This window comes from Papio anubis, chromosome 17 (genome assembly GCF_008728515.1).
Source record: "Papio anubis isolate 15944 chromosome 17, Panubis1.0, whole genome shotgun sequence".
In the NCBI taxonomy this organism is placed as follows: Eukaryota; Metazoa; Chordata; class Mammalia; order Primates; family Cercopithecidae; genus Papio; species Papio anubis.
Window position 1 is genome coordinate 10250367 of NC_044992.1, and position 22862 is coordinate 10273228.

A 22862-nucleotide genomic window follows, 5' to 3' on the forward strand; every position below is an offset into this window, starting at 1 on the left:
GTGCCCACCACCATGTAGGGCTACTCTTTGTATTATTATTATTATTTTTTTAGTAGAGATAGGGTTTTACTGTATTGGCCAGGCTGGTCTTGAATTCCTGACCTCATGATGTGCGTGCCTCGGCCTCCCATAGTGCTGGGATTACAGGTGTGAGCCACTGCACCTGGCCAGGACTTTCAAAGTCACCTTAGTGAGCGTCTGTTGGTTTTGCCTTTGCAGGGTTCAGTCCCCTTTCTTCTAGGATCAGTGTCTTTAGTACTGTAGGTTACCACACGCACTATGGGTGGATGTGGACTACAGGGCTGACCATGCTCCCCTCCTTCTGGGGATAGGCAGGTGACTTTGGCCTGCCAGCTGATATATCCCCTTCTGCCGACCACTGTGATTGGGTCTAGAATGGATATAGGGTCCAAATTGCCCAGATGCAATACTAGGACCTGTATGGGACTTAGGGTTGTCAGTAAAGGACAACCTCAGATGAACTGAATTTTGGATCATCAATGATGTGTTCCAAATATTTGCTAAATCTGGCAACCCTACTCAGACTATTAAAGAGAAGCTTTCTTTGTGATGAATGTGTAGAGCTGGTAGAATGTGAGCCTGGAGCTGTCGGGAGAAAGCCTCACAGGGAGAAAGGCTTTCCACGGGTAAAGTCACTGTAGAGGAAGTGGACCTGAGATAAAGGCCTGGATCCAGCCATGCCTGAAGCTGGAACAATCTGAAAACCAACAGAGTCTCTTCTTTACATAAGCCCGTGTGAACTGGGTTTTTGTAATTTGCAACAAAGAATGATGACTTGTAAAGTCACCATCCAATAGTTAAGGCAATGTGTGAAATCCTCTCAAACCTTCTGCTATAGGTTTGTCCGGCATTTGCAGAGACACGGAAGAGAAGGCTTAGTCTGAAAAGTAATGAAAAATACGTTTAAATGAGTCCAATACCTCAGACAGCTCTGCTTGAAGAGTAATTTCGTTTTCCTTTTTAACAAAAGGCTGTGATATAACACTGCAGAGAAGATGAAGTTTTAAAGGGAGTGGGGTCTTGTCAAAGCAGGCTTCCCTCTGCAGAAAGGGCAGCACAAAAGACCCTTCATCCTGCTGGACTCTCCCTGGCTGCCCAGTCAGTGACAGCATCATAAAAGCATTTGGAGCCACAGGAGTGAGGCGAGCTGGACTGACTTCCCTGCTGGAATCCGAGAATGGCTGGACATCTGTCCTCTGAGAACTTGGAGATAGAGATGCTTGCTTGTTCCCTGAGAGTAGGGTTATTAATCCAATGCTAAGAGATGGAGCAGAGAGAGGAAGCTCATATAAAGACACAAATGGCCTCCCAGGGTCACAGGATTGAGAGAGAGAAAATGAAAGCATGAAAGTGTGTAAAAGAAGAATGTCAGCAAAGGAGGATTGATGGGCTCAGAGGCTCCAAGTTAGGTCACCTGGAAGGCAAGCAGAGACCAAGTCCATCCTCACGCAGACTGAAGAGAGTGCTTTGCTCCACCAGATGTGGACACTCACATTTCTTGGTCGGGCCAACCTCTTGGGGGCTGATGTGGGTTGAAAATTTCACAAGCTCAACCCTCCCCTTGCTGTGATTCCAGAAGGCCAATTTTGGAGACTTTGGCTTCCTGCCTAGCTGGCCTACAGAGTGGAGAATATGTGGTTCTTCGAGCCAGGTGGATTTCAAAGTGTGTATCGATGGAATGCCCATGCCATTCTCTTTTATAGACTTGTTTTCCTTGTAGCAGTCTCCATTATCTATCCTTCGAGGTGTGGTCAGCTACTCTGGAATGTGGTGGGGGTGGAGGCCGGACAAAGTCCGAAACAGGGTCATCACCAGTGAGTGGCTCCTGCCTTGCTGGATGTCCAGAGTGTGCGTGTGCTGGTGATGCTCCCAAGGTGACATACTGGGAGCAAGGATTACAAGGATCGGAAACCACTGCCTGTGCCATCTACCTTCCTCTGTCCAGCACACCAGACACTAGATCAGCAAAGGCCAGGCCATACTGTCTCCAGGCTCTGCTGATTCCATGTGAATGAAGTGAGGATGTGACTGTGACCTTGAGAGACATGGTGTTTGCCCTTGTAGAGCTTACAGACCAAACAATAATTACATGAATAGGTAAGGGTTCCGGCCAGCAATGGTGGTGATGCTACGAAGGAGAAGTGAGGCTGCTATGGGAATGTGTGAAACCAGAGAATCTGACCTCTTCCCAGGGGTTCCAGAGACCTCCTGAGGAGGTGATTTTCAGGTGTGCCCTGAAAGATGAATGGGTGAGGACAGGTGAAGACTTTATGGACCGGTGCGTAAGGCCAAGAGAGAAGTGCTTATGAGAAGACCCCAAATCCTTAAGGTCTTCAGAGGTTGGCAGGGAATGAGAGTACAAGTAGACATAGATGAGGCTGGCACGGTGCAGCTAAGGAGTTTGATTTTATTCCAGCTGGGTGTGGTGGCTCATGCTTGTAATCCCAGCACTTTGGAAGGCCGAGGCGGGTGGATCATGTGAGGTCAGGAGTTCAAGACCAGCGTGACCAACATGGTGAAACCCCATCTCTACTAAAAATACAAAATTAGCCAGGCATGGTGGCGCATGCCTGTAGTCCCAGCTCCTCAGGAGGCCGAGGCAGGAGAATCGCCTGAGCCCGAGAGGCGGAGGTTGCATTGAGCTGAGATCACACTATTGCACTCCAGCCTGGGCAACAGAGTGAAACTCCATCTCAAAAAAAAAAAAAAGTTTGGTTTTATCCCAAGTGTGCTGAAGATCCCCTGGATCACTGAGCAGGGAGTGCATGATGGGAGGTGTGCTTGGGCTACCCCGTGGAGGAGGATGCACTGGGAGAGCCCAGAGAAGAAGCAGAGACTGGCCATGAGGTGCTTGCAGCAGGCCGGGAGAAAGAGAATGCTGGCCAGGGCTAACAGGGTAGCAGTGGCCGTGGAGGGAAAGAAGCACGAATGAGTGATGTTGGGGAGATAAAGTCAATCGGGCTGTATGCAGGGAACAAAAAAACACTTCCACTCCTCATTTGATGACAAAATTAAGTTTTCGAGGCTGGGCATGGTGGCTCACACCTGTAATCCCAGTGCTTTGGGAGGCCAAAGTGAGAGGATCACTTGAGCCCAGGAGTTCAAGACCTCCTGGGCAACAGAGCAAGACTCTATCTCTACAAACAATTTTTTAAAAATTAGCTGGGTGTGGTGGCATGTGCCTGTGGTCCTACCTTCTTGGGAGGCTGAGGCAGGAGGATTGCTTGAGCCCAGAAGCTCGAGGCTGCAGTGAGCTGTGATTTGCACCACTGCATTCCAGCCTGGGTGACAGAGCAAGACCCCGTTAAAAAAAAAAAAAAAAAAAAAAAGGATTTTCAAAATCATACATGGCAGATTACATAATAAATAAAAATAATTGATAGAAAATAACTTAAAAAAACAAGTTTTTGATTCTGCATGGCTGAGAACAGACTGCAGAAGGTAGGTGAGCTCTTCAAGGGAATGGCAAAGCCCTTCCCAGTATTGCCTTTGCTCCATCCAGAATTGGTGACTGTCAGCCTTTGCTAGCAGCTACCTGGCCTCGATTAGAGTCACCTGATCTCCTTAGGTAGGAATGTGAATGCTCTTCTCCTTATACTTTCACTTTTTTTTTCTTTTGTGGAAATTCTTAGGTTTTTTTGTTTGTTTGTTTCGTTTTGTTTTGTTTTTTGAGACGGAATTTCACTCTTGCTGTCCAGGCTGGAGTGCAATGGTAGGCTCTCGGCTCACTGTAACCTCCGCCTCCCAGAGTCAAGCGATTCTCATGCCTCAGCCTCCCGAGAAGCTGGGATTACAGACGCCCGCCATCACGCCCAGCTAATTTTTTGCATTTTTAGTAGAGATGGGGTTTCCCCATGTTGGTCAGGATGGTCTTGAATTCCCAACCTCAGGTGATCCACCTACCTCGGCCTCCCAAAGTGCTGGGATTACAGGCGTGAGCCACCACGCCCAGCTGGAAATTCTTAAGTTTTAATCTCTCAATAATTGTTCTGTGTGTATGTGTGTTGTTCATGCTCCTAGACTATGCCACAAATTTCAGAAGGTAAGGACTATAACCTATTAATTTTTTCTTCTCTGCAGTAGCACCTGACATACTTGGATATCAACAATATCCAAGGTGAATGGGGACACATTGAAATGTAGGAATGTTGGGTTTGGTAGTGGGGATGTAGTAGGTAGCATCTTGAGTTTACTGAGTTAGGCAGTATTCTAATCAATTCATATATATTAACTCATCTTGTGCCGACAACAGATCAATTAGGTAGATAATACTATCATCCCTATTTTATGGATAGAGAAACAAGGGCACACACTAGCTTTTAAGTACCCTGGTTAAGAAATAAGTGAGTCAGAAATTAGACTTCTGCAAGCTCATGAGAGCATGAGGCCTCCTGCAGGTTTATGAAGGCAATGAGTGAAGTGGGCTCTCTCTCCCATGAGAGTGGAGCATTTCACTCAACAGTGGCTCTGTTTCCATGAACTGGAAACGGTGGAAGGGGTCATCTGTAGACCAAGGGACTCAATTCTCTAAAGGCTGAAGGGGTGATCTTTGAGGGCCTCCTTTGATGCCATTTTTCTTACATCTTAGCTATTTTAAAGACCAGAAAGATTCTCCACTCATGCCCTTGACCTTTAGAGCCAATTAGATGAAGCTGTATTTGGAGGTAGGAAGAGAAGTTGAGTGACTTTGAAGTCATCTTCTCTCTGATCTTGACTTTCTGAGTTTGGCCTGGGCGGTTGGAATTGTATGTGTCCACAAGATGGCGGACTTCTGCTGGGAATGGAGTCGAGCGGGTGGGGAACTAGGAGAGGAGGAGGGAAGAGTGGGCTGTGCCTCCCCTTGGCTCTCCCAGGAAGCTTGTGATGTAGAAGTCTGGGTGGGTCCGAGGTTGGTATCAGTTGGAGGTGAAGAAGTGCAAACAGGACTTTACACTTGATCTTAGTCAACAGGCGGAGAAGCGATTCAAATAGAACTTTGTACCAGGAAATATTTATGCCTACACAAGGGTGTTGCAAGAAAAGAGCTAAGCCTTGCTGTGGTGCTGGCAGAGCTTGAAACTGTTTGCCACCCCAGTACGCCAGGAAATTCAGATATGCTTGAGAGGAGCAATCACTTCTAATGTAGGCGTACTCTAAAAGTAAATGATGATAACAACTATGAATTAATGAGTATTTACGGTAAGCCCGGCTACTGCCCTTTCGTCTCCTGACATCTGAAAGTCACCACAGTTTCTGAATTTCTACATGTAAACTGATACTCACCCTCCTATCCCACAAGCCTTGAGCCCCTCCAGTTTCCCTCTCTCCGTGAATGGCACCATCACCCATTCAAGTGCTCCTTGTATCGGTTGCCTAGGGCTGCTTTAGCAAATTATCACCAACTTGCCTTAAAAGTAGGGGAATTTATTCTTTCACAGTTCTGGAGGCCAGTCACCCAAAGTCAAAGTGTCAGCAGGACTGCACTCCCGCTGAGGGCTCTGGGGTAAAGTCCTTTCTTGCTTTGACAGCTTCCTATGACAGCTTCCTGTGGCTCCTTGTGGCCACACTTGGGCTCTTAATCTGCATTACCTTCTCCTGTCTGTCCCTGCTCTTCTTTTTTTAGGATGGTCTGGCTCCTGTCGCCCAGGCTGCAGGCGCAGTGGCGGGTCTCAGCTCACTGCAAGCTCCAGCCTCACGTTCCATGGTCTCTACTCAGCCTCCAGAGTAGCTGGGACTATAGGCGCCGCCACCCTGCTAGCTAGTTTTTTTTTTTTTTATTATTTTTAGTAGAGACGTGGTTTCACCATGTTAGCCAGGATGGCCTCGATCTCCCTGACCTGTGGTCATGATCTCGGCCTCCCAAGGTGCTGGATACAGGAAAAAGGCAGGGCCGCGCCCAGCCCTGCTCTTCTTTTATAAGATGAGGTATCATCAGATTCAGGACCCACCTGGACAATCCAGGATGTCTCATCTTGAGATCCTCAATGTAATGTCTGCAAAGACCCTTTTGCCAAATAAGGTCCCATTCACAGGTCCCAGGAGTTAGAATGTAGACATATCTTTGTGGGAGCCACCATGATCATTGTAGAAACCTGGAAGTTATTCCTGACATCTCGTCCTTCCTCCTCTCTCAGTCCACCACTGATTCAGGTGAACTTTTCTGCTCAGTAATCCCCCATTTTTATTCCTGACACCTGATCCCAGCAATCAGCATTTCCTCCCTTTGAACACATTAACCTCCTAACTGGCTTCCCACCCTATCATGGACGGCATCCACCCTATTATGGACTGAATTGTGCTCCCCTGCATCCTCCAGTTCGTATGTTGAGTATTTGGAGATAGGACCTTTAAGGAGATAATGCAGGCTAACGAGGTAGTAAGGATGGGGCTCTAATCCCACAGGGTTGGTATCCTTACAAGAAGAGGAAGAGGCTCCACAGCTGGCTCTCTCCTGGCCCACACAGAGGAAAGGCCATGTGAGGACACAGTGAGAAGAGGGCATCTACAAGCTGGGAAAAGAGGCCTCACCAGACACCAACCCCAGTGGAACCTTGATCTTGGACTTACAGCCAGCAGAGCTGTGAGGAAATCAATGTTTAAGTATCATCCTAGTCTGTAGTGCTCTGGCAGCCCGAGCAGAAGAATACTTACTCTGTGCTCCCTCCCACCCAGTCTCCACACTGCAGCCAGTGACTGTATGAGACACAAATCTCCAACTTCTGCTTAAGAGCCTCCCTCCCTCTCCTCCCTGCCTCTCCTCCCTCCCTCCCTTCCTCTCCTAACTCCCTCCTTCCCTCCTTCCCTCCCTTCCTCTTCTCCCTTCTACTCTCCCTCCCCCCCTCCCTTCCCTCCCTCTCTCCCTCCCTTCCTTCCTCCCTCCTTTCCTCTCTCCCCTCCCTGCCTCTCTTCCTCCCTTCCTCTCTCCCTCCCTCCCTTCCTCTTTCCCTCCCTTCCTCTTCTCCCTCCCTTCCTCTCTTCCCTCCCTTCCTTCCTCTCCTCCCTCCCTCCCTTCCTCTCCTCTCCTCTCTTCCTCCCCCCTTCCTCCTTTCCTCTGTTTCTCTCCCCTCCCCTCCCCTCCCCTCCCTCCCTCCCTCCCTCCCTCCCTCCCTCCCTCCTTCCTTCCTTCCTTCCTTCCTTCCTTCCTTCCTTCCTTCCTTCCTTCCTCCCACAAATGGATCCAAGGCACTCATCTAAGCACTAGGGATCCAGCAGTGAACGAAACAGACAACTCCCACCTGCTGTTCTTGTGTGAAGCTTACAGTCCAGCACCCCTCACTGCCTATGGCTCTGGGGTTAAAAAACCAACATTTGAACCTGTTCTGCAAAGCCCGGCATACTCAGAGCACTGCCCAGCCTGATCAGCCTCCACTTGTTCCAGGTTGCCTTCCTTCTCCACCACTTCACACACACACACACACACACACACACACACACACACACACACACACTCACACCTTGTCCTATGGTTACCCAGCCTCTTCAGTCCTTCCAAAGGGCAGTGCTCCTTCCCTCCAGAGAGCTTTCAGACACTGCATTTCCTTCTGTCAGGAAGGGTCCCTCTTTGCCTTCTTTGTCCTCTTTCCACTCTTAGCCGCCTTATGTAAGCCCGTCACACACTCTTAGCAGCTGTCACACCTCCCTTGCAGCACTGATCACAATGGCCATTAAATAATTAACTGTACAATTAGTTGTTTAGTGTCTGTGTAGCCCACAGAATGACAGGCCGATGAGAACAATGTCTCTCTTTCTGCTTTTGGTTCCTGCTACCTTCCCAGGCTTAGCGGGGTTGAACGCAGTGCGTTCTTATTAACTATTGCCACAGGAAAGAGCCAATGAATAAATGAACTATTTAAATCCTAATAAGCCTCTCCTATCCTTTAGATACTTTTGTGCCCAGTTTATAGATGTAAAAGTAAGGTGCAGGTGCAGGGTGGTTAGATAACTGGTCCAAGGTCACCCAGTTAGTAACAGTGGAGACTGAAGTAGAAATCCAGAGCTTTCTGATTTCCAAGAGCAGGCTCTAAACAGCCATGACTCAAGCCCAGTTTGCTTTAGATGATGATGAGAGAATTCTTTTTTTTTGTTTTGTTTTTTTGAGAGTCTCGCTCTGTCGCCCAGGCTGGAGTGCAATGGCATGATCTCTTCTCACTGCAAGCTCCACCTCCCAGGTTCACGCCATTCTCCTTCCTCAGTCTCCTGAGTAGCTGGGACTACAGGCACCCGCCACCACGCCCAGCTAATTTTTTTTTTTGTATTTTTTAGTAGAGACGAGTTTTCACTGTGTTAGCCAGGGTGGTCTCGATCTCCTGACCTCATAATCAGCCCGCCTCGGCCTCTGGGGTGAGACAGGGAGTGTCTGGGAAAGAGCATGAGGGAATTTTCTGGGGTGATGATAATGTTCTGTATCTTGATGGAGGTTTCAGTAACTTATTTGTGTATGTATTTGTCCAAACTCAGCATCCATACTCATGAGATATGTTAATTTTTCTGTTTGCAAAGTGTATCTAGAAAACCAAACAAACCCTTAAACCAATATTGAACTCTAGTTCGTGACGTGCTTGCTGAAGTGTCGAGGGGTGAAGCGTACTGACGTCTGCAGCTTGCTTAGAAAATAAGATGGTTGCTGGTGGACAGGGGGAGGAATGCATGGACAGACGTGGGGTAAAGCAAAGAGAGTAAAATGTTACATGTAGAGTCTAGTTGGGGGGTGGTGTATGGGTGTTCACTGCTCAAAACTTTCCAACTTTGCTGTATGTTTGAAAATTTTCATTAAAAAAGGTCAAAAAAAGCTCATGACCAGCCTGGCCAACGTGGTGAAATCCCATCTCTACTAAACATACAAAAATTAGCTGGGCGTGGTGGCAGGTACCTATAATCCCAGCTACTTGGGAGGCTGAGGCAGGAGGATCGCTTGAATCCAGGAGGCAGAGGTTGCAGTGAGCCAACATTAAGCCACTGCACTCCAGCCTGGGTGACAGAGTGAGACTTCATCTCAAAACAAAAACAAAAACAAAAAATAGTAAAATAAAAATACAGTAAGCTGAAAAAATGCATTTAAAATACAGCTACTGTTTATGGTAATCAGTAAACAATCCAAAGATGCATGATAGAAAATTATTCACTGTTTTCTATTAGTTTAAAGGGGATGATCGACAGGGAGGATATGGAGAAGGGGCCTGGGAGTGGGGTTGGGAGATGTCTAATTCTTGGCAGGATCTGGAAGAAGAGGCAGCTGGTGGGATCCTCTTCAGGGTAGAGAGGTTACAGAATACAAGACTGAGCCTTTGAGGGCAGCCACCTCCTCCCTGAGGCCTCTGGGGTGGCAGTTAACTCTCACAGCTTGTTTCAATTATGGGCCAGCACCGTAAGTGCTGTTGCCGACATTATCGGCTTGGCAGTGAAATCGAGCCTGAGCTCTCAGACGCGGTGGGAGGGTCCTGCCCGGATAGTCAGTGTGATGGTGTCAATGGTAGAAGGAGGCTGGAGACATGGGCACTCTAATCTGATCCCCAACATTCACTGGTTATGTGGCCCTGGGTGCGTCACTGAACCTCCTCTGGCCTCCGTTGCCTTATCTGTAAAATGAAGACAGTAATATTTAGCTTGCAGGGCTGGTATCAGAATTACATATGATGACATTATCAAGGTCAGCTGTGTGTTGCCAAATCTGAGGTCAAGCCTCAGTCCCCTGTTGCTCCCTTCGTCAGTGGCTTGTGACACAGTGGATCAGGCCCTCTGCCTTGAAACGCCTGGTGCTCTCTGCCGGGGGACATCACTCTCTCTTAGGTCTCTCTTAACCTCCCAGGCTACTCTTCCTCAGCCTCCTTTGCTGAATCCTTCTCTGAGGAATCCTCCTCTTCGCCCAAATCACAAGTTGGGCTAACCCCGGGGCCCAGTCCTCAGCCCTCTTTTGGGCTCTCCTTATACCGTGCCCCAGCTCCTATGTGATTTCTGTTCAAACAGGTCCAAAGCCAAATCCCGGATACCCTCCCCACAATCAGCTGCGTTCTTTGTAAGTCTTCTTCTTGTTCTAAATGGCACCGTCAATTCTCCTGGTTGCTCCAGCCAAAATCTTGGAATCATCTTTGACCTGTTTTTTCTCTTCCATGCTTAATTCAGCAACAAATCTCGGTGCTTCCACTTTGGAAACATAACTGCAATCGGGCGACTCCTGTCCACCCTCACAGTTAGGAGCCCAACCCAAACCCAAACACCTCACACCTGGACTGTGGCATCTGCTGCCTAACCAGTCTTTCAGCTTCCACTCTTGCCTGTCTAAACCCTGTTTTCCTCACAGTAACTAGAATTGTCCTTAACACATAGATATCATGACTCTCCTTCATCTCAAAGCTCTCTAACAGCTTCAGAATAAAATCCATGTCCCCAGGATGCTTCCAGGGCCTGTGACCCCTCTGGACTCATGCCCTCCTTCTGCTCATTCTGTCCATCACCGCTCACTTCCCAGATGCCCCTCCAACACACCAATGCGCCCCCACCTCACGGCCTCTCCCTGCGCCGTGCCCTCCACTGGATTGCCCTTCCCTTGATATTTAGTAGGCTGAATCTCCCACTGCTTTTCGATTCCTGCTCAAATTGCACCTCATCTTAGAGTCTCTCTCGACTCCTCTATCTGAAATCGGATGCTGTTTCAATCTCCTCATTCTTTTTTTGTTTGTTTGTTTGCTTTTTAGCTTTCCTTGTTGCTTGGCAAGGTGTATTTATTGCTCATTAAAAAGATTATGTGTCTTCCTACTTGAATGTGAGCCATATGACAAAAGGGACTTCAAATACATTCCTTATCGCCGTATCCCCAACATGCAGGACAGAGCCTGGCGCCCGGTGGTTTGCCAATAAAGGTTTGTAGGATGGATGAGTGAGTGAAAAAAAATGGCTCGCTTAGTGCCTAGCCTAGAAAATGCACCCACAAAATGATTATTGTATCATAATAAGCGTCCTTTATGGAGAAAATGGGCCAAATTAGAGGGGAAGGACTTGGTTCTGATCTTAAAGTTAGATCCTGAATGGAAAAATACTTAATCCCTTGGGCAGTTTCACCATTAGTGGGAATCAGAGGTTCCTTTTCTGGCGTGGAAGATAGGTTGTCATATGATCCAGAAATTACTGCCCCGAAGTATCCTGGCCATTAGTTCTGTTCTCCTGCTTAAATTCCTTCTTCATCTGAGTACAGATTCCCTGTTTCTGCCTAGGGTGCATTCATTTCTCCTTCCCTCCCTCCCTTCTTTCCCTTCCTCCCTCCCTTCTTTCCTTCCTTCCTTCCCTTCATCTCTCTCTTTCTTTCTTTCTTTCTTTTTCTTCCTTCCTTCCTTCCTCTTTCTTTCCCTCCCTCCCTCCCTTCCTTCCTTCCTCTCTCTTTCTTTTTCTTCCTTCCTTCCTTCCTCTTTCTTTCCCTCCCTCCCTCCCTCCCTCCCTCTCCTTCCTTCCTTCCTTCCTTCCTTCCTTCCTTCCTTCCTTCCTTCCTTCCTTCCTTCCTTCCTTCCTTCCTTTCTCTCTCTCTCTCTCTCTCTCTCTCTCTCTCTCTCTTTCTTTTTTGGAATTGGGGTCCCACAATGTCATTCAGGTTTGAGTGCAGTGCTTCTATTATAACTCACTGCAGCCTTGACCTCCTGGGCTCAAATGATCCTCCTGCCTCAGCCTCACAAGCAGCTGGGACTACAGGCACACACCACCATGCCCAGCTAATTTTTAAATTTTTTGTAGAGACGAGTTCTTGCTATGGGGCTGGCGTGCATTTCTTTAAAATGACCCTAAGCCTGCTACCACCCAGTGATTCCACCCCCAGAGCATAAAGCTTTCCAGTGACTGCAAGACCCTGTCTAAAAAGAAAAAAAAAAAGACAGCTCTGTTACACATTTCAACAGAGCCAGTTAAAAGACATTTATCAGAAGTCTGCTGAGCAGGCTTTGAAATTAGTTCTGCTCAGATATTGGACCTTCTTATCTCTGCAGACAAATAGATACAGCCCCATGTACTGTGGGCAGGAAGTGGGCTTTTGATCTCTGTGGGGAGACCTGCTTTATAGCTCTTTAAAAAATCGAATTATGTTCTGTGTAAGTTTATTTTGAGGACGTCATACTCTATGGAAACAAGTAGGATTCCTTTATCAGAAAGGAGATTGTAGGTTCTACAATCACAGAACAAATATACGGTGCCTGCTCCGCTGATCGTACGGTGACTGATGAAGTTCAAATGCTTGATGGAAAGGAGCAAAACAGAGGATATTCATACACACGCACACACACGCGCACACACGCGCACACACACAGGCATAGACTGTGGGGAGAGGGGAAGAGAGAAAGGGAGAGAGATGGGGAGGAGGGGAGAGAGGGAAAGAGGGGGAGAAGGCGAGGAAAAGGGTGGGAGGGAGAGGGAGAGGGACAAAGCAACTCTTTAAATTTGAGAGAGATGGAAAGTGTTCCAGCTGATGACAGCTACGGGTGTTACTATATTTCACTTCTGCACCTAGTTGGTGAGCTAGGAGCTAGGGGCAGAGTAAGAGTTGCTATTTCCTTCATTTCATTTTTCTCTTTTTAGCTTCTAGCCTCTCTAGGCAGAAAATAATCTGTTACCAGGCTGGCCCAACCAGCAAGCAGAACCCTGGGATGGGCAGGGAGCCCATTGTGAGTTTGGTCCCTTGTGAGTTGTAGGAGGTTACCCTGAAATCTGAGAGGTGACATGACTTGCCAGGATCCCAGAGCAAGTGCAGTGGGAATCCCCCCTGGAATCTTACAGGTCAGACTCTCAGCCCCCCTGCTTCCGTCCACACATACACAGGAGATTTTCAAACCACGCTCCCTGCGCGGGAGGAGGGAGGTGCCGAGGCAGCTGTGACTCTCGCACCCATCTTTAATCGGAGCAGCTCCGCTCGGACTTTTTAAAAAAAGTTAGCTCATGTCTTTTTTTTTTTTTTTTTTTTTCTTTTGAGACGGAGTCTCGCTCTGTCGCCCAGGCTGGAGTGCAGTGGCCGGATCTCAGCTCACTGCAAGCTCTGCCTTCTGGGTTTACGCCATTCTCCTGCCTCAGCCTCCCGAGTAGCTGGGACTACAGGCGCCCACCACCTCACCCGGCTAGTTTATTGTATTTTTTAGTAGAGACGGAGTTTCACCGTGTTAGCCAGGATGGTCTCGATCTCCTGACCTCGTGATCCGCCCGTCTCGGCCTCCCAAAGTGCTGGGATTACAGGCTTGAGCCACCACACCCGGCCAGCTCATGTCTTTTATTAACTCATACACCACTACTTGTCTTCTGGTTTGTTGAAGCAATCATCAAGCAACAATTTGCCACAGTAATTTCGCTCCAAGTGGCTGGCCATAAACACTCCAGTGCTACAATCATCTGAAGGGCGTTTCCAAAGAAGGCAAACTAATTTGGCCATTCTCATCCATTTTCTAGTATTTCAAGTCAGCCGGTTAACCTTCTTTCTCTCATGCTTATTCTTCTTGGGGGTGGTGTAAGATTTCTTCCTTTTCTCAGCACCACCACGAAGTCTTCCCACAAGATGAAGAGTAGACTCTTTTTGAAAGTTGTAATCAGCCGGGCGCGGTGGCTCATGCCTGTAATCCCAGCACTTTGGGAGGTCGAGGCGGGTGGATCACGAGGTGAGGAGTTTGAGACCAGCCTGGCCAAGATGGTGAAACCCAGTCTCTACTAAAAGTAAAAAAAAAAATTAGCCAGGTGCTGTGGCTCACACCCGTAATCTCAGCACTTTGGGAGGCCGAGATGGGGGATTGCTTGAGCTCAGGAATTCAAGACGAGCCTGGGCAACATGGTGAAACCCTGTCTCTAGTAAAAATACAAAAATCAGCCAGGCATGGTGGTGTGTGCCTGTAGTCCCAGCTACTCGGGAGGCTGAGATGGAAGGATCACTTGAGCCTAGAAGGTGGAGGTTTCAGTGAACCAAGATTGCGCCACTGCATTCCAGCCTGGGTGACACAGCAAGACTCTCTAGGAAGGAAGGAAGGAAGGAAGGAAGGGAGGGAGGGAAGGAGGGAGGGAGGGAGGGAGGGAAGGAGTCAAAGTATATCCATCTTCTTCTTCCAGTTGCTTTCCAGCAAAGATCCGCCTTTGCTGATTAAGAGGAATTCCTTTCTTATTCTGGGTCTTGGCCTTTACATTTTCTGTCATATCCAAGGATTCAGCCTTGAGGATGATGGTCTTCCCCATAAAGATTTTTATAAAAAATAAATCTGTATTTCGGTGGCAGTTCCACTGCAGATGGCAGATTGAAAAGCCAGAATTTTTTTTCTGCATTCAGGATCTTGTAATAGATTGACAGAAAAAAGAGGTTTGAAAATACAACAAAGGTAGGGTACATTAGAAAGGGTAGTCCACACTGAAAGACTGGGAAAACCTAGTAACTAAGAACACAGATTCTAGAACTGGACTCCATGGGTTCAAATCCCAGCTATGCCTCATCCGATTTGCATTTCTTTATCTGTAAAATGGATAGATGGAAGCAGTTGTACCTCCTAGGGTTCAGAGTGTTACATGAGTGGATATACGTGACGCACTTAGAAAATGCACTCAGTAACTGCCTTGTTAGCTTTTAACTCGGGGATGGGAAACCCAGGTTCGATTAAGCAGCTGTTGCTAATTACTAATCAAGGGAGAAGTCAAATTCCCTTCAATAACTAGTTCTATCACTCCATTCACTTCATTCTTTAATACTGATGCTTGGTCAAATTAGTAAAGACATTTTACTTGTTTCGCCCCTTTGGTTGGAACAAAGAAAAAATCACTCTGGATAGCGCAAGAAACAAGTTAAGTGGGATAGGGAACTGCTTATATAATAGTAATTATTAAAATATAATATAATAGTAATTATTATAATATAATAGTAATTATTATAATATATATAAGCATATAACATGTGCTTATATAACAGTAATTATTATAATATAATTATATAAGCATATATGTGCTTATATAATAGTAATTATTATAATATAATATATAATTATATAAGCATATAATATATGCTTATATAATAGTAATTATAATATAATATAAATATATAAGCATATAGTATATGCTTATATAATAGTGATTATTATAAGCATAATAATGGGCAAAAAGAGGAGACAGAAATCTCAGAACGGGATGAGAATGGGTTCTTGAATGCAGGATCCGCTGCGGTGTGGCTCCTGCAGGTGGAGCAGCCACGTCCCCTTCAGTCTTCAGAAGCAGGAGCTGTTGGCTTCTTGCTGGAACAGCCCATTGTCCACTCATTCTCATGCCCCTGTTTTGGGATGATGGGGTGACCACTTTGTTTCAATTGCTTACGTAATTGTTTGCCTTTCCCTATGAAATGCAGTCTCAGCGTGGGCAGCACCCAGCCAGGCTCGCTACTGCTTGTTGGCAGAGCACCTAGCACATGGCAGTCACCCCACAAATGGTAGCTGGCTAGATGGTGTATCAGGTAGGACAAGGGGATGCTTCCTTGCTCCCCCTGCTGCTGCTTCTCTTCTGTACCCTTCTGCCCATCTCCTGCCCGCAGCCTCTCTGCCTCTTCTGCCGCACTCCCACACTGCTAGTCATGGCCAGATTCTCAAGAGAGAGAACATTACACTGAACTAGCTCCTCTTGCTGCTCTCCTCAGTCACTGATTCATTCTTCCATCCACCTGCTTATGTGTCCACTCATCTCTTCATCTTTCGTTGCTACTGAGTATCTGTTTTCCTTTCGCTTCTCCAGTTCTTCTCATGGGACTTTGGTGGGATGGACCCCACCCCAGATCTAGCCATTGCATTGGCCACTGGGATGGCTTCAGAGAAAGTCGTGTGCCCCAATTTAGGCTAAGGAGAGAACAGCTGGTTCTTATCTGGACCATGTGGTGTAAGAACAAGGTCTTGTCTGCCTAGGTGTTCTGGGCCAACCCAAGGAGCCACACAAGATAGGATGGAGTGGGAGACAGGTACAGAGACAGAGGGAAAGGTTGATTAGGTAGTGGATGACATGGTTTGAGTTACTGGATCAAGTCTCATTTGAAGCTAGAACTATTTCTGAACATCCAAGATTTTTTAGCTATTACATTCCTTTAGTCAGTTTTAATTGGGTGCTTTAACTGGGTTGCTTGCAACGCAAAGGATCCTACCTGACACGCCATCTAGTCAGCTATCATGTGTGGGGTGACTGCCATGTGCTAGGTACTCTGCCAACAAGCCTGGCTGGGTGCTGCCCAAGCTGAGGCTACATCTCATAGGGAAAGGCAGATAATTACATAAGCAATTAAAACAAAGTGGTCACCCCATTGTCCCATAGCAAGGTGGATGGTTGGATTGGCTCCATTTTTTTTTCTTTTTTCTTTTTTTTGAGGCAGAGTCTCACTGTGTCACCCAGGCTGGAGTGCAGTGGCGCGATCTTGGCTCACTGCAAGCTCCACCTCCCAGGTTCACACCATTCTCCTGCCTCAGCCTCCTGAGTAGCTGGGACTACAGGCGCCCGCCACCATGCCCGGCTAATTTTTTTTGTAATTTTAGTAGAGACGGGGTTTCACCGTGTTAGCCAGGATGGTCTCGATCTCCTGACCTCGTGATCCGCCCGCCTCGGCCTCCCAAAGTGCTGGGATTACAGGCGTGAGCCAGCGCGCCCGGCCGGCTCCATTTTTTAAAGCCAGACTTTACATATCTTTATGTGTGCCTATGCATACGAAAACGTCAGAGATGTGATCTGTTGGCTTATTTTACACTTTGCTTTATTTTTGCAGTGAACCTTAATTACTCTAAAATCAAGAGGGGAAATGCTATTAGAATCAAAGTGATAAGTATGGTAAGCATTGTGCTGGGAGAGGTACCGGATGCTGTTAGGAGCACTTAGCAGGGACTGGCTTTAGGCAGCTGCCTTACTGTAGAGAGCAGTAGAGAAGATTCAGTGAGGCTCCCTTGTGCATGGAGACATTCCTGTGGAGACCCACTCTTAACAAGGTCCTGGAGGTATCAGCTGGTCAGAGAAGCCAGGCACAGGAGCCTGGAGTCCCTGGCTCCTTCTCCAGACTGACTGGGGCGTTGGCTCCCTGATCTGGCCAGGAGCATCTCCCCAGCTCATTCCTCTGCCTTAAAGTGGAGAGCTGGTTACTGGAAACACAAAGCCCTTTCCTTTCAGGGCTCCAGAAGCTGAACATTAAGAAACCATTGCAAATACAGTAATTGCTCACAATGAGCATTAATGTCCTATTAAAAAGAGGCAGCTGCTGTGGCTGGAATGTCTAATTCAGCAGCCATTTCCTGAGAACCACGTTAATGTGATTTGAGCTAATTACCTCCTCCCCTCCGCCGAGGCTCAGTCCAGAAATTTCCGAGGCCTCTGCCCTTCCGTCTTTGGAGAAGCACAAGAATCCCTCACTCCCTTTCCTGACGGGGGTGTTCCAGAGGTTCAGGCAGCAAGTAATCAATCAATCAATCAGCGATTGGCCACTCTGTGCTTGACATTGGACTAGGTGTTCAGGAGGTGGGGACACTCATGAAATCTCATTCTGTGCCTTTGAGGCATTTGACATTTGTCTAAGAAGTCAGGACAACTGTGGCTAAGAATTGGAGAACATATAAGACAGCATGAACTCTTCATTAGTTCAGTCATTCTTGGTGGTAGAGGGCACACTGGTGGATAACACAGCTCTGGTCTCACAGTCATGGGAGCTTATATTCTAATGAGATAGACGTTGACTAAGCAATTGCACAGTGGTTGATTAACCACTAACATATTAACCAATTGCACAGTGGTTGATTAACCACATAACAGTAATATGCATGATGGATCATTACAGGATGTCATGGGAAAATAAAGCGAGGAGTGGGGTGGAAGCTGACCTAGCCTGGGTGGTGGTGATGGTGGTGGGGGCGGGAAGGGGGCGGTCTGAAAAAGCCTGGTAGGGAACAGGAGACCTGAGAATGAGCAGGAATGAGCAGAGCACAGGGGCGAAGAGGAGCTGTTCACCTCCGCACTGTTTGAGGAGTACGGGAGGCTGGGCACAGAGAGGAAAGGGCAGGGTGGTGCCTGGTAAAGCAGCACTGTCTGTCTGTCTTGCTGCCTGCAGCAGCGTGTCGTGGTTCCAGGACCTTGGAGTTGGGAGACCTGGGTTCCAGTGGCACCTCCAGCTTTGTGTCCCCAGAGGAGTTACTCCTGTGTTGTTGGGAACGCACGGTGCACACCTGGGTTTCAACTCCTCAGGAGAAAACACTGGAGATTACTAACTTCCAGTGCGAAAAATCCCATGATTACGTAAATTCTAGGTTCTGAGTCCTGCAGCAATGAGATGGAACCATCCTGTAAGGGTCTGTAGGGGTTGGAAGGGGAGAGAGTGCAGGGGGCCAAGTCAGACTATGGGGTCTGAGGGTGTAAAAGGTGGTTCATCCTGTGACCAGGAGCAAGTTCTCTTCCTTTCTGGGCCTTGCAGCTGCACTGTCCCAAGCCCTACAATTGGGCTTCTCTTGTCCAGTCCTCACTCCTGCAGCTGAATTCTAGTCCAGCTAGAAACTCCAGTCATGGAGGTTACTTGAGTTCTTTTCCTGGGGCCTCTTGGTCCCCTTGTAAATCAGAGGCTGAGGACAGAGACTTGATGGCAAAGGGAAGGGGGTGAGCAGAGGATCTGGACACAATTCCACCTCTGGCCTTATTAGTGAAGTGACTGGTAGATGCTGTGAAATGCACCAGACTCCTCTTCAGGAATGAAGGACTTATTTGCCCAGGTCCTGGAAGTGCCGCCAGAGGTGGCTTTCAGCCGTCAGCCTTGGATTGCCTCATCTGAAAAAAAAAAATGGCCTGTCCCAAAGTCATGCCTCTTTCCGGGGGCAGCCTGTGATCGGGGACTGATCCAAGCCAGGGTATAAAGGCCTGGTTCCCTCTATCCAACCTGAGACAACTCCAAAGGGTCAGCTCAGCTCCAAAACTCCTCAGGGTCAACTGAGACCTTCTTTAAGACGGCGTCGCAGCTCAGTGTTTCCCGTCTTTTCCTGGCAGTCCTGCACACGGAGCTTTGTCTCAGGTTCTGCTTCTCCGGGAACCTCACCTGCAACCGTGCTCTTCAACAAGCCCTTTTGTGCCTCAGTTTCCTCATTTGTAACACGGGGATAATAATGACCACACTTTAGGCTGTTGTAAGGATTTAGAAAACAAATTCCTGGTGATGGGATCATTTATAAGGATATCTGTGTTTCGTCATGACTTGGAGAATCTTACCAGCATTGAGTGACAATCAAAAATGTTTCCAGATGTGACCACATGACCCTGGGGAGGACGAGGAGTCAGAATCACCCCTGGTGGAGAATTAGTGGTTTTAAAAAGGGAGAGGGGGTAGGCATAGTGGCTTACTTCTATAGTCCTAACGTTTTGTGAGGCAGAGGCAGGAGGATCACTTGAGGCCAGGAGTTCAAGACCACCAACCTGGGCAACACAGTGAGACCCCATCTCTACAAAAAATTAAAAAATTAGCTGGATGTGGTGGCTCGTGCCTATAGTCCCAGCTACTAGGGAGGCTGAGGTGGGAGGACTGCTTGAACCCAGGAGGTTAAGGCTGCAGCGAATCATGATCATCACGCCACTGCACTCCAGCCTGGGTGACAGAACAAGACTCTGTCTCTTAAGAAAATATTTAAAGAAGAAAAGGGAGTGGGAAAACTCATTTATCCATTTCCCTTGGGGATTACACATCAGGGCACAAACACCACTCCATCTGAGGCTGCGGCCTGGCCATCACTTCCTTCATTAGACAGGACTGAGCAGCCACTGCTCTCTCTCCCTGGAGGGGAGGGACTGGAAGCCATTGTTCCTTTCCAGGAGAACCTGGGCTTCTAATTTCATCCCGTGGGTAAATTGTATTGGGCACAGGACAAAGCTCTCAGTTAGTACAAGGGATGGCCCAGGTGAGGGCTCATTTGGTCTCATCACAAATCGCCGCAGGGTCCTCTCAGCAGCAGGGAGCAGAACTGGGCCTCTGACCCCTGGTGGCTGTAGGTCCTCCTTTCCTGAATGATCAGTGAGGTGGTTCCCTAGCAACAGCACAGGCTCCTAGCAGCCCCAGGGCACATGAACCGGGGACAAAGGGCAGATGAGACAAAAGAGTCTCCCAGTGCTGTTGTGGGCATTGTGTCAGCGTTTACCCTGGGGAGCTTCTGGACGTGCTGTTGCCCCTTCTCTCTGGAGGACAGCAGCCTGGCCCCGGCCCACCCCACTGGAGCCATTACTCAGAGCTCTGGGCTACAAAGGCCCAGAGAAAGGACCCTGGGGAGGAGGCTACACGGAGGCTACATTCATTCATTCATTCACTCACTGATTCATTCAATAGGTATACTTTGGTATCTCCACTGTATCTATCTATTGAGCCACTAATATGTGTATATCTCTGGGAATATTAAGTTGGTTGAGATATGGGTTGAATACACTGTGCAACAGTGGGGAATTTAAAACAGTCCTTGACCTCCCGTAGTTTTTTAATTTTGTTTTGTTTTGAGACAGAGTCTCGCTCTGTTGCCCAGGCTGGAGTGCAGTGGCACAATCTCGGCTCATTGCAACCTCCGCCTCTGGGTTCAAGCAATTCTCCTGCCTCAGCCTCCGGAGTAGCTGGGATTACGGGCGTCTGCCAGCAAACCCGGCTAATTTTTAGATTTTTATAGAGCTGGGGTTTCACCATGTGGGCTAGGCTGGTCTTGAACTCCTGACCTCAGGTGATCCGCCCACCTCGGCCTCCCAGAGTGCTGGGATTACAGGTGTGAGCCACTGCGCCCGGCCTTCAGTAGTTTTTCATTGGGTTGGGAGAGCCATCCACTCCCAGGAAAGCTAAGGACTAATAGGAATTTTCTGCAAAGCAGAAGCACGCGGGAGAAATTACCAGGCGCCTGTGATGGAGGAGGATGGAGCAAGGGAGGAGCAGCCTTTGTTGTGTGCTCAGGTGTGGGAGCCCCTTAGCACCCGTACGGCTTGGGAGGAACTGTAACTGACCGATTCCACAGACGAGGCATGTGGAGCTCTGAGAAGTGAAGAACATGCCCCAATACATTGCCTGTGCTGAAGACAAACAGGGCTTGATGATGTGAGGATTTGCCCCCCCTTTTCTGTTAGGACCCGCCTGGCTGCCTCCACTCTCTGACTTGCCTCCTAGTTGCTGGCCTCACATTTCCTCCTCCTCCACTTTTCTAGAAAATATGCTCTTTTAAGAACCAAGTCTGAAGTGAAGGCCATCCTTGAACTTGGGGCTGGCTGGACCACTCAGGCCGCTCAAGGTGCTCTATCTCCCTACCTCCTGCACTCTAAGAAAACACATAAAGGACCCGCTGGTTTGGGAGTCCTGGGTGGGGTTGGGTGGGGTTGGGTGAGGGTGTGTGAGTCAGCTTGGATAAAGAAAATCATCCAGGAAGGATGTGCTTTGGGACACGGACTGCTGACCTCTTTTCTGACCCTCTTTGTTCCAGGAGGCTGTGCAGATCCCACACTTCCGCTGTTTCCAGGAGTCTGTGCTTTTTTTCCCCAAGGGGCTGGCCGGGAAGGGCTGCCTGGGAGACAGTGGCTGCTCACTCTTTCCATTTTTCTGTCCTGTGATCTCAAAGCCACTCATCAAGGGAACCATCCGCTCCTTGGGCAATTTCCTTCTGTGTAGAGAGTGAATGACATTTGTACTATTTGCTCATCTAATGCACCTGGCATGTCCTCCTTTCTGTTTAATGTGGGTCCCAACTAGGGAGTCCTGTACTGGCATCATTCAGGCAGTTGGGGGCCCTGGTCGCTGCATTTCTGGCAGCACAGGGAGGCTGAGGCAGGAGAATGGTGTGAACCCGGGAGGCGGAGCTTGCAGTGAGCCTGAGATCGCGCCACTGCACTCCAGCCTGGGCGAGAGAGCGAGACTCTGTCTCAAAACAAACACATAGCAACAAAAAAAGAATTCTCACCTCCCAGGGTTATGTCTATTTGAAACTTGGAATAATTGCCTCAGTTGGCTGATCTTCCCCTGAAGGAGAAATTATAAAAATTAAGATGGGGAGGGATGCTGGAAATATTCTGGCTACTGCGGTAACTGGATGGCTATCTGCTTTTCTGCAGGCCCTTAATGTAAAAGCCGTGCTCCAAGTCCCCTCCTGACTTCTAGTCACTTCCATGCTGCCAGCAGAGGGCATGCGATTCTTCCTGAGGAGCCTGAGTCTCAGCTTTGCCAGGTCCTTGCTGTGTGACCTTGGGTAAGTTATATAACGTCTCTGAGCCTCAGTTTTCTCAGCCATAAAGCAGAGACAATAGCTCTACCTTTCAGGATTGTGGTGAGAAGTAAATAAGACTATGCAGAAGGCCTTTCTTCCCCTTCCTCCTCTTCCACCTGGGGGCCCTGCTGTTCCTTTCTCAAGCTGTCCCTCCTCCCAGCAGCTTTCTGAGTCTGCGTGCACTCCTGGGGGCTCATCCTCCTCATCTGCCTGTACCCTTTGGAACACCTGGGGCTACCCTTGGTCGCATTATTATCTCATTACATTCCCATCTCTTACACTGGAAAGCTGACCACCTGTATAATCCACATTTGAACACAGAGCCAGCACACGGGAGGCCTCTTAACGCTGAGTGAAATTGCTTTGCAAACCGCAAAGAGCTTCCAACAGCCCCTTAGCTGTCGTCGCCCAGGGAAGCATTTGTCATTGCAAAACGGAACCAACCTCACCAAAAAGTGAAGCATGCCTGGGTCCAACCTGTAGAGAGAGGCTTGGGGGAAGGAGTGGATGCAGGGCCCATTTTGTGCCACTTGGGAGAGGAGTCGCGAAAGGCCACTGACTGGGGAACCCAGGCCTCTGCAAGCCCAGGCTGTTCGCTCCGTGGTTGGATATAAGTCAAGATCCTCTGAGCCTTCCTCCATCATCTTTCTGCAGTCCACCACTGCA

General features: G+C 48.3%; 1 long non-coding RNA gene across 1 annotated transcript in view; it reads left to right on the forward strand.

Moving 5' to 3' along the window:
• LOC116271014 overlaps positions 1–22862 on the forward strand; it is a 74548-nt gene that overhangs the window by 2296 nt on the left and 49390 nt on the right. The window contains exon 2 of the long non-coding RNA XR_004179343.1: positions 22045–22178. This is a non-coding gene — a long non-coding RNA (uncharacterized LOC116271014). The remainder of the gene's footprint in view (positions 1–22044; positions 22179–22862) is intronic.